The sequence below is a fragment of the Eublepharis macularius genome, chromosome 18 (assembly GCF_028583425.1).
Source record: "Eublepharis macularius isolate TG4126 chromosome 18, MPM_Emac_v1.0, whole genome shotgun sequence".
In the NCBI taxonomy this organism is placed as follows: Eukaryota; Metazoa; Chordata; class Lepidosauria; order Squamata; family Eublepharidae; genus Eublepharis; species Eublepharis macularius.
This window is the reverse complement of record NC_072807.1, coordinates 1,993,068-2,009,892: the sequence shown is the minus strand read 5'-3', so window position 1 is coordinate 2,009,892 and position 16,825 is coordinate 1,993,068.

Sequence of the window (16,825 nt, the reverse complement as noted above, 5' to 3'; positions counted from 1 at the left end):
TATGAATTTCAATGGCTTCCCTGTGCAATCTGACAAAGTAGTTGGAAGTGTTGTCCAGTATTTTAGTGTCCTGGAATAAGATACTGTGTCCTGTTTGAGTTAGGCTTCCCCCCATTAGCATTAGCAAAACGTCAGGAACTACAATGCCAAGACCACGGCGATACAGCCCGGAAAATCTACAACAACTAACAAGGGGAATCTGTTTTCTGTGATAGACTAACCCACTATTATGCAGCCTGGGGGGTCCATCACCATGGATATTTCAGTAATAGAAAGTTATCAGAAATGGTTATAAAATTGAATTTAACAGTTCCCCATGTTTGAGTCTTCCTCGTCAATCTACTTGAGATACCTGGACTGGCTAATGAGTTGTCAGCTCTGCTAGAAAAGGGTGCTGTACAATGGGGACCAGCATCCAAACATAGACTGGGGTTTTATCCAAGGTTCTTCATAGTCCTCAAGAAGGACGGGGGCTTTAGACACATACTAGGCCTGAAGGTTTTGAACAAGATGGTATGTAAATTTAGAATGGTAACACAAAGTATGGTACTATGCTTGTTGCCCCATGATTCTTGGTTTGCAGTATAGGACCTTAAAGATGCCAATTTTCATATCTCAATCCACCCATCTCACAGGAAATTTCTAAGATTTCAGTTTGGGGGAGACCACATATCAATACTAGGTCCTACTGTTCCAACTAGCTACAAGAGCATTTAAGAGCATGGCTGTAGTAGTTGCAGACCTGAGAACTAGATATTGTTCTGTTTACCCATGTCTGGACAATTGGTTGATCTCTGCCCATTCTAAGAAGGCCTTACGGAAAAAAATAGACATGGTTTTAGAGACGTGTCAACGTTTGGGGTTGATGGTTAATTTTAAGAAATCAAGCCTTAACCCTCCTAGAAGAAAGCTAGTTATTGGCACATTAATAGACTCTCTTCTTTAAATAAGGCTTTTTTCCCATTGGAGAGAGCACGTAAGAGAAAGGCTCAGTGCTGTCGTTTCCAGTCAGCACTGAAAATCCAAATGCTTCTTAGGCTAATGGCTGCAACTCCATCTGTGACTCCCCTGGCAAAGTTATATATGATGGGCCTACAACTATGGTTTCTACCTGCCCGTAACGCCAACACTACATGCCCAGAATAGAAAGTATTCCATTCCTAGGGAAGTTATTAGATTGTTGAACTGGTAATTATTAGGTCCTCATCTCCTTAGAGGCATTCAGTTTGGTTCCCCAAAAACTGAAGCCACGGTTACCACAGGTGCTTTGATGGAAAACTGGGGGGCACATTGTGGCCATCTCAAAACTCACAGTTACATATCAATATATTAGAAACGAGCGTGGTTCGTTATGTACTTATCTCCTTCACAGATATGCAAAACAAACATGTCCAAATACAGACAATTGTACAACCATGCTCTACATAAACAAACAGGGAGGCACTACCTCAGAGATCCTCTGCCTAGAGTCCATGTTGATCTGGGATTGGGTAGTGCAACACAATGTCTCCCTCCAGGCCACCCATGTCCTGGGGACATTCAGTCTCATTGCAGACGGACTGAGCAGGCTAGGCTTCTCCACTCACAACTTGGTCACTGAAAGAGTCATGTATACGTCCGATCTTCCAACAATGGGGATTCCCGGATGTAGACCAATTTGTGGCTGCATTGTTCTGTTCCAGAGGAGGGATGGACTCGTGATCTCTGGGAGATGCATTCCAGTTAACGTGGTCAGGGTACCCATTTCATGCCTTCGCACCCATACCTCTGATAGCTCACACTATCTGCAAAATACAGATGGAAAGACAAACTGCATAGTAATAGTGCCATTTTCACCTCATCAAGCATAGTTTCCCAGACTTTCTAACGGCCAAGGGCAAATTTTGACACTTACTGTCGGTAACGGATCTCCTCCTCTACCGAGGAGTGAGGGATCACGACCTACGCAGACGCAAACTGATGGCATGGCTAATCCTGCAGTAGGGGGTCTTCTTGGAATAGCAGAGGTTCTACTGAATGCTAGAAAGCCTAACACTAGGAAGTCTGACACCCATAAATGGGATCAACATGTAGGGTGATCCAAGAGTAAAGGCCATACATGCTGTTAGCCTCTGTTCTAAAATATCTGTTGAATCTAAAATGTGCTGGGCTTTCTTTCTCTTTGGCTAAAGTGTATCTGGCTGCAATCTCAGAATTTCATTCCCCTGTAGACAAAAAGACAGTTTTCTCGCAATATGCGTCTAAACTATTTCTGAAAGGTCTTCAAACATGTTCCCTCCAGTGGCTCGAATTGTACTTCAGTGATCATTGCGGCTGGTTCTGGCTAGTCTGATGGTTAGACCATTTGAGCCTTTAGCCACATGTCCCTTAAGGATCCTTTCGATTAAAGTGGCATTCCTGGTAGCTATTACTTCTGCCAGGAGAGTTAGTGAACTCAGGGCCGGATCTAGGGTTGCCGGCACCCAGGGCACCCCAAGTCCAGCCCCTTGTGCGCACGCTCCCGGTGCTGCATGATGATGTCACTTCTGCGACGTCATCATGCAGGGCAGAGCATGCAGCCCCGTGCAGCAAGCTGGGTGCCCCGGCACTCCACAAGTTGGCAGAGGCAGCACGGGGCCGGGCTCAGAAGCCACCCACGCCATTTGCCTGCCCCGCAGGACAAGGGGTGCGCGGCAAGCTGGCCGCCCCCTGTCCTGCGGGGCAGGCGAAAGGCAGCGCAGGGGGCTGGGAGGCCGCCTGCGCACTCCTGGCAGCTGCGCCCGGTGCCCCCTCCTTGGCAGCACCAGGGGCAGACTACCCCCCCTGCCCCCTATCGATCCGGCCCTGAGTGAATTAGAAGCATTTTGCATGGTGCACTTCCTTAAGATTCAAGCAGAAAAAGTGGTGCTGAAACCTAGTTTGGAATTTCTACCAAAGATAGTTTCCAAATTCCATAACTCACAGGAATTACCATTGCCTGTATCTGTCTTTTCTCCAGCATCCGAGGCGGAGAGGACACTCCATACCTTGGAAGGCCATATTTTGTTGCCTAAACTGCATGGCACTGTTCAGGCCAGAGGTCCAGCTTTTTGTTTGTTATGCAGGCCCAAATAAAGGGGGAAAGGGCACTTCTCAGACCATTGCCAGATGGGTAGTTCAGGCCGTCAAGATGTGCTATGAGCAAACTGACTTGTGCACTGGAGGTCCATACCCATCCCACCAGGTCACAGGCATCTTTGGCAGCCCTGCTGAAAGGTGTTCCTCTGCAAGCCATCTGGAGAACTGCTACGTGGACATCAGCTGATACCCTCTTCAGGTATTATGCCCTGGACATACATAACAGGAGCTATGGCCAGCTGTGGGTCAAGCAGCCCTGCAAACGCTGTTCTCATGAAGAGCGCACTCCCCTTTGGGTAAATGGCTTGTTAATCTCCCATGTGGGACCACACAGAAGACGGAAAAGGAAAACAAAGTTGCGCTTACCTGTAACTGTTGTTCATTGAGGTCTCCTATGCAGGCACACGTACCCTTCCCCTATGCCACTGTGTGCTTTTTACTCCTTACCTGGAGAGTCTGGTGACTAAGGAGAAATTGTGGGTTGGGGGCATTGCTCCTCCCAGACTGCAGGCTGTTTCCGGGGGAAACAAGCCATGACTGCTCTGGAAAGGGGCTGGTGCCGCCTGCTAGAGGAATTTTAACTACAAACCCTACTGATGGCCAGCTTGCGCATGTGCAGTCCCATGTGTGCCCGCGCAGAAGACCTCAATGAACAACAGTTACAGATAAGTGCAACCAGGGCCGGTGCCAGGGTTTCTGGCTCCTGAGGCTGGGGGCAGCTTCAGGGCTGTTGCCGCGTGTGCACACTTGGACTGCACGATGACGTCATAAGAACATAAGAGAAGCCATGCTGGATCAGGCCAATGGCCCACCCAGTCCAACACTCTGTGTCACACAGTGGCCAAAAAAACCAGGTGTCCTCAGGAGGTCTGCCAGTGGGGAAGGGACACTAGAAGCCCTCCCACTGATTGCCCCCCCTCCAAACACCAAGAATACAGAGCATCACTGCCCTAGACAGAGAGTTCCATCTATGCCTTGTGGCTAATAGCCACTGATGGACCTCTGCTCCATATGTTTATCCAATCCCCTCTTGAAGCTGTCTGTGCTTGAAGCTGCCACCACCTCCTGAGGCAGTGAATTCCATGTGTTAATCACCCTTTGGATAAAGAAGTACTTCCTTTTATCCATTCTGACCCGACTGCTCAACAATTTCATTGAGTGCCCACAAGTTCTTGTATTGCAAGAAAGGGAGAAAAATTCTTCTTTCTCTACCTTCTCTATCCCATGCATAATCTGGTAAACCTCTATCATGTCACCCCTCGATCGTCGTTTCTCCAGGCTAAAGAGTCCCAAGCGCTTTAACCTTTCTTCATAGGGGAAGTGTTCCATCCCTTTAACCATTCTAGTTGCCCTTTTCTGCACTTTTTCCACTGCTATCATATCTTTTTTGTGGTGTGGTGACCAGAATTGTACACAGTATTCCAAATGAGGCCATACCATCGATTTATACAGGGGCATTATGATACTCGCTGATTTGTTTTCAATTCCCTTCCTAATAATCCCCAGCATAGCATTGGCCTTTTTATTGCTGTCGCACACTGTAGCGACATTTTCAGTGAGTTATCTACCACGACTCCAAGATCTCTCTCTTGGTCAGTCTCTGCCAGTTTGGACCCCATCATTGAGTATTTATATTTGGGATTTTTGGCCCCAATGTGCATTATTTTGCATTTGGCCACGTTGACCCTCATTTGCCACGTTGACGCCCACTCGCCCAGCCTCGACAGATCCCTTTGGAGTGCCTCACAATCCTCCCTGGTTCTCGCCACCCTGAACAATTTAGCGTCATCTGCAAACTTAGCCACTTCACAGCTTACTCCCAACTCCAAATCATTAATGAACAAGTTAAAAAGCACCAGACCCAGTACTGAGCCCTGCAGTGCCCCACTGTTTACCACCCTCCACTGTGAATATTGCCCATTTATGCTCACTCTCTGTTTCCTATTCATCAGCCAGTTTTTGATCCACAAGAGGACTTGTCCTTTTACCCCATGACTATTGAGCTTACTTAGCAGCCTTTGATGAGGAACTTCATCAAGAGCTTTCTGGAAGTCCAGGTAGACAACATCTATTGGTTCCCCCTTGTCCACATGTTTGTTCACTCCCTCAAAGAACTCTAACAGGTTCGTGAGACAAGATCTTCCCTTACAGAACCCATGCTGAGTCATCCTCAATAGCTTTTGTTCATCAATGTGCCTCCTAATTCTCTCTTTAATGACGGTTTCCAACAACTTAGCCGGTATAGACGTTAGACTGACTGGCCTGTAATTTCCCGGATCTCCTCTGGAACCCTTTTTAAAGATGGGGGTGACATTAGCTACCTTCCAGTCCTCAGGAATGGAGGCAGATGTTAGTGAAAGGTTTCATATCTTTGTCAGGAGATCCACAAGTTCACATTTGAGTTCTTTCAGAACTTTTGGATGTGTGCCATCCAGGCCTGGTGATTTGTTAGTTTTTAAATTGTCTGTCAGTCATAGGACCTCCTCTCTCGTCACTGTGTGTGACATCATCATGCAGCATGCTGCTGTGAGCCAGCTCCATTGGCGCGGCAGGCAGCTGGGATGGCGCATGGGTGGCCTCCCAGCCCTCCCGCTCAGTTGCCCTGCACCGCCCTGGCCGCCTGCCGCACCTGGCCCACAGCTGTGTGCTGGCGGCGGCAGCGGCAGCACGGGGCAACTGAGCGGGAGGGCTGGGAGGCTGTCCACTCAGACTGCCACGTGCTGCCGCCGCCAGCATGCGCTCCCAGCTGGGTGCAGCAGCTGCAGGCCGGGGAGGCGTGTGTGCGTGCGTCCTCCCAGCCCTCCTGCTCAGTTGCTCCGCGCGCTGCCCTGGCTGTCTGCCGCGCCTGGCCCGCAGCTGCTGTGTCCAGCCAGGAGCACATGCTGGCGGCGGCGGCGGCAGCAATACAGGGTAGATGGGCCAGTGTGCGGGCGGCTTCCCAGCCCTCCTGCTCATCTGCCCCGTGCTGCCGCTGCCAACTCTGCGGCGCACTCCCCTGCCCCCGGCACCCCCTCTGGTGCCTCAGCGCTCGAGGCAGCTGCCGGACCCACCTCCATGGATGCACCGGCCCTGAGTGTAACCCTGTTTTCTAAACCAGTGGTCTTTCTTTATGGGCTGCCTTGAAGTGTAAGGATCAACCCTACAACCACCAGCCTGAGTATCCGTGCATCACAAATGTTAACGAACAGCTTCTAAAATGCAAAACCCAGCCGTATGCTGATCTAGGTACTCGGAAAAATGCTACAGACTTCCCCCCTTTAACTCCCCATCATGTCTTAGTGGAGTCACAAAATATTAAGGAACAGAAGTAAAACATTCTAATTTAATTAAGCTAATATGATTTTATGTTGCATGCATCATTCTATAATTTACTCTTCTTCTTACACAACTTAAAAATGTCTTGTTGCAAATGTTCTAACTTCCATAGATGCACAGGTAGGTGTTCCTTTTTAAAATTATTTTTACTCATACAAAATATAGAAAATATTCACAGAAAAAACAACTTAGTAGATCTATAAATGCAACGTCAACTATCATATTTACATAGCATCCAATTAGTCATATCTTTCCAGACAGGTTTAGATTTAACAATGAGTGATTTTTGAGGATTAGCAACCTGAATGTTTTCAAATGCTGCTCACCCCCCTCTGGGCACGAGCATTCTGCCTCATTTCTAGGGTGCCTGTCTGGAGAAGAGACAGAAATGTTCCCACTGAAATTAGCTTATTTTCCTACTGCAAATAATGGGCTGACTGCTTCTTGTATTTATCACCTCTGAATTATAGCCCCCAGAATGTTGTTATGGCAACCTGCTACAGATGCTGTCCTCTGAAGGCACTCACAGGAGGCAGCGGACGGGGTCAAGAGAATGGTGAATCAAGGGCTCTTGGATCTGCAGTGTTCAGCCCACCCACATACGGACAGAAAAGATGCAGAGAGCAGGAACAACACAACTGAAGAAGAAAAAATACAGACGCTGGGCTGAATGGTAGTGGCAGTGGCAATGGCAAAATAAATTTGGGGTGACCTGGATGAGCAATAATTGCAGTCTGGTCAGGCTGTATAGCCAGGTTTTTCTTCTCATAGCACTACTTTTTAACTGAGGCCAGCCTCTTAGGTTTAGGGTTTCTTTAGGGTCTGTTCACTCATGTTCAGGGATGCAAAAATGCAGGTGCTTCATCACAGTTGCCTAAAAAAATCCCTGCTGACTAATTCTGCAAGAAGTCTGTGGGCTACATCCAGTATTTACCGTGGGCTAAGTGGGTGCTTCTGGGAAGCCCCCCCACCCCCCCACCCCCCGTACCAGACATGAAGGCTAACAGTAGTGGTAGTAATAGGAAGGGAAGGTATAAACATGCGCAAAGTGCAATAGTACATCTCTGCTGTTCTCACCTCTCAGCAACAGATAATCTGCCACTCTTCTTGGAGGTTTCATTTAGCTAGTATGTGTTCATTTGCCCAGTTGTTGTATTGTGAAACCTAACCCAATTCCAGCCTGATTAGAACTGGGATTGATCCTATAAGCCCTTCTGAACTACTCCAAATAGGTATCTAAATATTTATGTTTACTTCATTTATACCCTGCCTTTTTCTCAATGAGGACCCAGACCAACATATTATTCTAATCTCCTCCACTTTATTCTCAAAACAACCCTATGAGGTAGGACAGGCTGAAAGTGTGTGAGTGACCCATGGTCACCCAGTAAGCTTTCATGATAGGGTGGGAGTTCGAACCTGGATCTCTCAGGTTCTAGCCTGATACTCTTGCCACGACATCCACATTTGTAAAAGCAGGGGTTTTTTTCAGCAGGAACGCAGTGGAACGGAGTTCCAGAACCTCTTGAAAATGGTCACATGGCTGGAGGCCCCGCCCCCTGATCTCCAGACAGAGGGGTGCTCAGTGGCGTGGAGGGCAATCTCAACTCCCCTCTGTCTGGAGATCAGGGGGCGGGGCCACCAGCCATGTGACCATTTTCTCCGAGGGCGACCCACTGAGTTCCACCCCCTCTTTTGCCAGGAAAAAAGCCCTGTGTAAATGTATACAATGGATATGATGCGGGATCCAAATGGCCCTTCTGCCGTTGACGGGGGGGCGGGGCGGGGGGGAGGAGTCTCCTTGGATCATGCAAAAATGCAATGATTTGGGATTGGTCTTGGGTATCGCTGCCAACTCCAGGTTGGGAAATTCCTGGAGATTTGGTGGTGGAGGGTGGGGTTTGGGGAGGGGAGAAGAGGGACCTCAGCAGTCTGTAATGCCATAGAGTTCACCCTGCGAAGCTGCCATTTTCTCCAGGGGAGGGGATCTCTGTAGTCTGGAGATCTGTTGTAATTCTGGAGGTTGGCAAACCTAGTCATGGAACCTACACAAACGAAAGCCTTGTGGGATCGGGGTTGTAGTAAGGAAACAAACTGGAGAAGACTGAGTGATAAAGCTGGCTGGATTCATACCACTCTGTTGGAGCCAGCTTGGTGCTGTGGTTAAGAGTAGCAGGACTGTAATCTGGAGAACTGGGTTTGATTCCCGACTCCTCTGCTTGAAGCCAGCTGGGTGACCTTGGTTCAGTCACAGCTCTCTCAGAGCGCTCTCAGCCCTACCTACCTCACAGGGTGATTGTTGTGGGGATAATAATAACAAACTTTATAAACTGCTCTGAGTAGCCATTAAGTTGTCCTGAAGGGCAGTATACAAATCAAGCATTGTTATTATAGTATAATGGGTTGCAATATAATCTAACTGCCCCATGCAATCTGCAGATGACAAAAATGTGGCACATTGCTAACTTATTAGGAGTCTTACAGTTTTCTCTCTGGAAATACTATGTGGCTAACCAGTTCCAACAGGCAAAAATATAGCCCAATGTAAATCCTGCGTACTTCAGTGGGAGTGCTGGACACAACAGGGTTTAAAAGGGCTTCATACTCTCTGAATTCTACCCTGTGTGTGTGTGAGCGCACACTCGTGCCTGTGTGTGTTCTTTATTCATTCATTTATTTATTTATTTTATTTTTAGCCCGCTTCCCCGCAAGCGGTCTCAGGGCGAGGTACAACATTGATTAAAATACAACTTAAAATCAATTATAAAAACAGATAAAATACTGTGCCCCTTTCAGGGCAACCAGTGGGAGTGGACTATCCATACCCCTTGTAGAGGGAGACTGGTGGAAGGCTCGGCAATGATGGGCTAAAATTAGCCTCCACCGTATGCCTGGTGGAACATCTCTGTCTTACAGGCCCGCCTAAATGATACAAGATCCTGACTGTCCTCAGACAGAGAGTCCCACCGGATTGGGGTTGCTTAAAATGTGGTCCAAATGTTCTGTGCTCATCAGTTCATCTCCCCTCTTAAGCACCTGCTTGCCTAGAAGGCATTTTGAGGTCCTGGTGGTATAAGGAATGGTCACAGAGCACCACCTGCAGGTTACAAGAAGAGACGGCAGCACAATCCGTAGGCAGGCTCCGTGGGCCAGTTAAGGTGGCTGCTGTCGCTGAGGGAGATCCTCTGCTCCCATAGCAAAAACAAAAAAACAGCAGTAGAAACCTAACAATTACACTCCCATAGAAGCCTCAGCAACTCTGCTGCCCTCTGTTGATCACAGTTATCCTCACTGGCTATGTGCCTGCTGCATCACTCATGCATGTAAGCCTTCCAAGCAACTCTCAAAAGGCTTCACTGTAAAAGAGCTTTATTGAAAAGCTGCTGGTATCAGGACCTTACTCCACCTTTGCCAGGAACAACATTCACATGCAAGCATCAAATATATATATATATATATATAAGTTTCCAGAGCGCGGGCAAATTCTAAGATCCTCCCCCCAACTCCTAGTCTAGCGGTCAGCTCAGAAGGAAAACATCTAAGCAGGAAAAGAGCAGAACCGATGTGTGGGATTTTCAAGGTCGTGGCATCTGGGCAGGCGCCTCTTCCCAGACTAAGGAGAGGGGCCCTGGGCAGTTCAGAGGATCATAGAGATAACAGCAGGAACAAACACCTCCCTTGCACAGTTTCACATCTCGGGTTTGAAAGACCAGACGAGCAACATTTGCAGGCCAGTAAAAGAATAGCATAACCATAATAACATGAAGCATTAGACCATAATTATGACAGCAGGGTGTTGCTGGGTATGGCAGGTGATGCTGGGCACCCAACAATGCATGGAAGTCACCAGTTGAGATGTGGCTACTGTGGAATCACTAAGTTGATAGTGTTTGCCGGCCATGTGATATCCTTACCCTTTCCAAAGATGATATCCAAAGATGATATCCTTACCCTTTCCCATACACAAAGAACAAGCACTTTCTCGATAAGAGTCCGCCGAACTCGGCATTGCCTAGCCCAGGCTGGTGGAGAAGAGGGTATCAGCTCTCACCCACAAGCATCCAAGTTTCATCTGATGGCTACCAGAAGCCCAAACAGATACAACTTTGTACAGCTTTTTACCAGAGAAAACATCTGAGCCCATGTCTGAGCCAAGAAGAGTCCAGAATGCAACACCTTTGTACTGGCAAGCAAGTGCCCTTTTGGAAACCGCCACCTTCATCATAGGAGGCTCACGGATTAGGATTGCCAGGTCACTACTATACAGTCCCGCTGAGGTGGGGGGAAACTGGCACTTACCTTGTACCCGCAGCAAGGTGGTCTTCGTGTGTGCACTCTGGCACCCGCACAATGATGTCACCCCTGGAAGTGACGTCATTGCGCCAGCCACGGGAGCACTCCCATGCTCTGTGCAGGGCCAATTTGGCCCGTTTGGGGCCCAAATCAGCCCCAAACCCCAAACAAAGTGCGGGAAGGCTCCTGAGGCCGGTGTGATGGCATCACTTGTGGGGGTGATAGCGTCATGCCCCTTTGGGTTGCGTGTGTGAGGCGCGTGTTCCTGGGGTGCCTGCCAGTGGCAGGCAATCTCCAGGAGCTTCCTACCTCCTGCCAACTACTGGTGGGTCAGCGGGCAAGGAGGCAAACCCCTGGGTACCTGGGAGCTCTATCAAGGATGCTTGGCTTTCAACTTTCCAATATCTTGTGATTGTCCCCAACCCTCCATGATGACCATTTTATGATTGGTCATCATGCCTCTGACTGTGGCAGCCATTTTGTGGTTGGCTGACTATGCACCTCTCCTGACGGCAGACATTTTGTAGTGGTGGGCTCTACACATTTCCAATATTCCCAAAACGGCCACAGGTTGAACATTGGTAACCTAAGTGGCGCAGCAACCCAGCCAGAGGCCTTTCCCAGGCAGGCCCCAGGTTCATCTCCTGGATCTCTGGAGGCAGTCCAGGGAAGACTTCTGGCTGAGACCCCAGGGGCTGAACCTAGACTCTTGAGCATGCCGTGCACATGTGCTATCATACAGCTAACCTTCAAAAAAAGTGAAGCTCAGCTTTTCAAAAGATTGTCATTATTGCACTGGTAGGAGAGCACTTTATACAGGGGTACGTATAACTTTGTGCATCCTTTCTATTTTTATATATCACTGTCCATATCCAGCATTGACAGCCTCAAAGTGGGGCCTGGATATTTCCCAGAATTAATCCTGACCTCTAGACTACAGAAAGCTGTTCCCTGGGGGAAACGGCTGCTTTGGGAGCCTACGGCATCATATCCCTGCTAAGCTCCTGCCCTTCCTCCAACATTGCCCTCTCCCCTCCTCCCAAAACTCCCAAGAATATCCCAACCCAGAATTGGCAATGTTAATATTACAACCTTCATTTAAAATATTCCCCCCCTGCCTCTTCAGAGATCTGCTCAAGGCAGCTTGTAATAGGCAATATGTTCCCGACATAATTAGTTCTTCCTCACCACAGACTCTCTCAGCAGTGCCCTCACCCCGCTAATCTCATACTCAGCAAAGCCCTGGGGCCTTTCGATGTTGCGGACCCGGTCCTGAGGAACGGACTGCTGGAGGCGGCCACGGCCATGGCGGAACTTACAGAAGGCCTCCTCCCCTCAGAGGGCTTTGAGAGGGCGTCCGTAGATGGAGCGTACAGTTACTTTTTCTTAACAGGTGAATTCTTGTCAGAATATTTTAATGTCTTGATATTCGTCCTTTGAAAGTAATTGCTACAAGCTGCCTTGAACGCAGGAGAAGGCAGCTGATCAGGTTTTGAACGGATCGCTGACGGCTTGCATTCTGCCCCTTTTCTCGGGCAAGTTGGAAGAGGGCCCCAGGACGGCTTCAGGCTCGGCTGAGAAGAGTGGCGGAGTACAGGCCAAGAGGTTTTATTCTATGCTTGAGTTTGGTTCCATCTGGCCCACTTCATATCCCTTGCTGTTGAGAGAGAAGAGGTGGAGTTCTCCCCCCAGCTCCTGCTCCTCTCAAAGCACTCCCAGCGCTGGAGTCTGGGGCACGGGGCTGCCTGATACACCCCTGGCGACCCGTCGAAGCTGAGCGGAAGGCCTGGGGGTTCTGCTTCGATAGAACTGTGTGGGCATTTAGAATCTGCGGCCCACCCCAAGCACAGACACCATACCCCCCCCCCTCAAAAAAGGCCCACATAGACCATCTGTTCCTCTCATTTCCATCTCAATAGTTTCCTCGCCCCGGGCCCTTTCTCTATTCAGGCCCTTCTTGCTTTTCTTAGCATCTTTATCACCCTCATCCCTAAAGGAACAGCTGGCTGGCCTGAAATGAAATCCCCTTTTAAAATTCCCTCCTCGCTGTCTGCCCACTGGAGTAGGGGGGGCACTCTCCCCAACACAGCCCGCCCCTCCCTGAGAAAGAACACCCCCCCCCCAAGAAAGAGAAACAGATGCCCATTGGCTGCCACTATTAGGGGAGGTGGGTGGAAAAGATTTGCAGGCAGCTGCTCTGGGGGTGCCCTATAAAGGAAGGGGAGGCAGCGAGATGGAGGGAAAATTTGAAAAGACGCAAGATGAACCTCTGAAGAGAACAGAGTGAGGCTTCACTGACCGGAGCGCGCAAGCACCGAGGGAGTCCAGCTGGCAGAGGCTGCAGCAGGAACCGCCCAAACGTCTGGTCTACAAAAGCGGGGGGGGGGAGCCCTGCCTGCAAGAAGGAGAAACTGAGCCAGAGAGAGGGCCTAGGACAGGCCCAATCTTCTGCAAGGCAGACTGAAACACCCACCTTGGGTGGCAGACTTGGGACTCATCCAGCATGACAAAAGGACCTGGCCATGGCACAGTCCCTGGAGAAGTTCTGCCCACAAGACCCATCGGGAGAACGGCCGGATATTCTCGCGCAAGGCCCATTCATTTCACTGAGGCCTGGGCAGGAGCATTTCCCATGGGGTTGCCCCTCACGTCAGTCATCAAGACTGGTGGAAGTATTGTCTGGTTTCTGACACGCAGTTTCCTCCCTTGTAGATTATCAAACCACTTATGGAGAAGAGGCGACAGGACTGAATTGCCCACTGTCTGAACCAGCTGAAGTCTCTACTTATGGATGGCCAAGGTCACGAGGTAAATGTTGTACTAAGTTATCCCCACAATAACGCTTGAGCATATCTAACAAGAAGATGCGATTTCTATACCGCCCTTCAGGACAACTTTATGATAAATGCGGAGCAGCTGCGCATGCAGGGCCGGCGCGCCCATTGAGGCCAGGTAGGCGGTGGCCTCAGGCGTGGGGTGCCGGAGGGAACGCCGGAGGAGGCGCGGGGGGGGGGGGGGCAGGAGCGCGCGCCACAAAGCAGCCGCCGCCTATCCCTCCCACCCCACGCCGCCGCCGCCAGCACAAGCCCCCAGCCGGGCACAGCCGCCACAGGCAGGCATCTGCGGCAGCGCAGGCAACCGAGCGGGAGAGCTCGGAGGCCGCCCGCCACAGCGATTGGGCCGGCGGCGGCACGCTCCCGTGATGACGTCACACGTGACGTCATCATGGAGGCCAGTGCGCACATGCTTGCATGCACGTGGGGGGGGGCGCCCGGTCGGCCGCCCGCCGCACTGCAAACCCTTGCGCTGCCCCTGTGCGCATGAACACTAAACCATAATACACAGTCTGAGTGCTGCTCTCCTTTTGAAGCCTGTAGGCTGTCGAACCCATGTTTGAGCAACCATCACCCTCCTTGGGGGGGGGGGGGTGCAGATAGGAAGGTGGGAAGATTAACAAGGTTGCCAGGTCCAGGTTGGGAAATTCCTGGAGAGTTTGGGGGTGGAGCCTGGGGCCTCGTCAGGGTATAAATGCCACAGAGTCCATCCCCCAAAGCAGCCATTTCCTCCGGGGGGGAACTGGTCTCTGTTGCTTGGAGGTCAGTTGTAATTCCAGGAGATCTCCAGCCACTCCCTGGAGGCTGGCAACCCTATTCACCGGCCATTTGGCATCCATTGTTGGGAAAAAGAATGAACAACAACAGCAACGACATTCAATTTATATACCGCCCTTCGGGACAACTTAATGCCCCCTCAGAGCAGTTTACAAAGTATGTTATTATTATCCCCACAACAAACACCCTGTGAGGTGGGTGGGGCGGAGAGAGCTCCTAGAAGCTGTGACTAGGGCTGCCAGCCTCCAGGTGGTGGCTGGAGATCTCCCGGAATTAAAACTGGTCTCCAGGCCACAGAGATCAGTTCACCTGGAGAAAATGGCTACTTTGGAGGGTAGACGCTATGGAATTCTGCCATGCCAAGGTCCTTTCCCTCCCCAAACCCCTCTTTCTCCAGGTTTCTCCAGGTTTCACCCTCCAGATCTCCAGGAATTTCCCAAGTTGGAGCTGGCAACTCTAGCTGTGACTGACCCAAGGTTACCCAGCTGGCTTCAAGTGGAGGAGTGGGGAATCAAACCTGGCTCTCCAGATTACAGTCCTGTGCTCTTGACCACTACACCAAACTGTAGAATTACAGTATGACCAATAATGCCTAAACATGCCAAGACGAGTACACAGAAAATGTTCCCTTCACACTTGGGCCAACTTTGCTCTACAAATTTAAACTGGTTTAACCATCCTGGGTTTCCACAAAGTACTCTGGAAAACTCTGTAGTTGTGCCGGTGCACTGAGAATTTCTTAGCAGAGATTCCTTTCACAGAACTGCAGTTTCCATGCTGGGACCTGTGGAAACATGAAACATCACCTCAGTTATCTGTATAAAATTTTACTATTTTGCAAGATGAATGTTGAATTTGTATTCTGTGAATGGTCAGAGGCTAACAAAAAACTACCTTCCTAGGCAGACAAAAAGTTGAAGAATGATTCCCCTGCGCTTCCTGGCAATGCACCCCGGCCTCTGTTGGCCTCAGATGTTTTGCAAGCTCGTCCCCTCCCTCAATGACCAACAGAGCGGGGCCTCTACCGGAACCTATGCTTGAAGCCGGATGTACGTGCATATGCTACAGGAAGTATCCAATGAGTGCTGAAGCATGTAATTTATTTAGCACTGGGAAAATATTTTCAGGAAAGTGTTTGCATTTATCCATGAGGGAATATATTTGTTGTGTTTTAACAGAATAATTCCACTACTTCTGTTCTCTTATCTGTCTCTCTTACGGTCCTTTTGGAGTCATGTGCGTAAGTAGCTTTCCCCATGCTTCCTTATGTGCTTTCGTATTATGTTCTTCTTACTGTTGCTTGTTGGTTCTGAAGTTCTGTCGGAAATGAAAAATGATTGTGAATAAACCCTTCAACCTCACCAAGTGGTGCAAGAATTGTCAGTCCCTGATCTTTTCCAGAGCCTGGTCACAGATGCCCCCGTTAACAGAAGCACGGCACAAGGGTGCTCTTCTCCTGAACATGTTGCCATCGGGGGCTGAGTGAACGAGCGCCTCATGCTTACTGGTTGTCCACATTTCCACCCCATCTGGAACCAAGTGTTTGCCTCCTGTCTCAGAAAATGTCCCAAGTTCCCATGCAGGGATAACTTGCGCATCAGACAGACCTGGTGCTGAGGCAGCAGACTAGAGAGGGGGTCTGTTTGGGGGGAGTTTCTGGAGCGCTTGTTTTTATCCCTATTTTGATCACTGCTCTGATGGGGTGGGGAGGGAGGTGGGGTGCTTGTGCCATTTCTCTGCAGTTGCGATGGTGCTTTGATTTTGTAGGATTGCTTTTAATTAAATTTTGTTAGCTGCCTTACAGATTTTTATTCGTAGATCAGAAGGTGGGATATAAATAATAAATAGAAATAGAAAAATGTGTGTGCAAACCTGCCCCAAGAAATACCCACCTCATGGAACTCCTTTTCAGCAAACTACATCCATCCCAACATTTCCACATACCTTGACTTTGAAGTGGTATTCCAGATACTATGAGTGCGAACTGGTTATTTTGGCCTACGGAGCTCCACACACAACAGCCAATTTAGAAAAATCCTGTTTCTGTATGCACTCACAAACACAGGGACCTTTATTTCTCTTTCCTAACCCCAGCCTCATTAACATTTAATTTTAGGCTAGCCTAAGGTTGTTTCCAAAAATTCTGGCACCTTCAAGCGCAAAGTATCTTTTCCTTCAGAGACCAGAGCATGTACAGAGTGCCAGTTCTGAAGGCAGCTTCTTTTGTTTGGTTGATTTAAAAGGGACACGCACACAAAAACCAAATACAGCTAATTTTCTTTTGAATTCACATTACCCTTCCACAAGATTTTAGGATTTTTGTCTCAGTATAACTGAGACTAGTTCAAGAAAATCTGCAACTTACTCTACTGCACTTTACACGTGTTAACCAGCGAACGGTCTCTGTACATTTTCCTCACTGCATCTGTTCCGCATAGTGAGATGTCACCATGTGTTATTTGCATTTCACGGCTCCTTTATCCTGTAGTGCCCCCCCCCCCCCATAATAC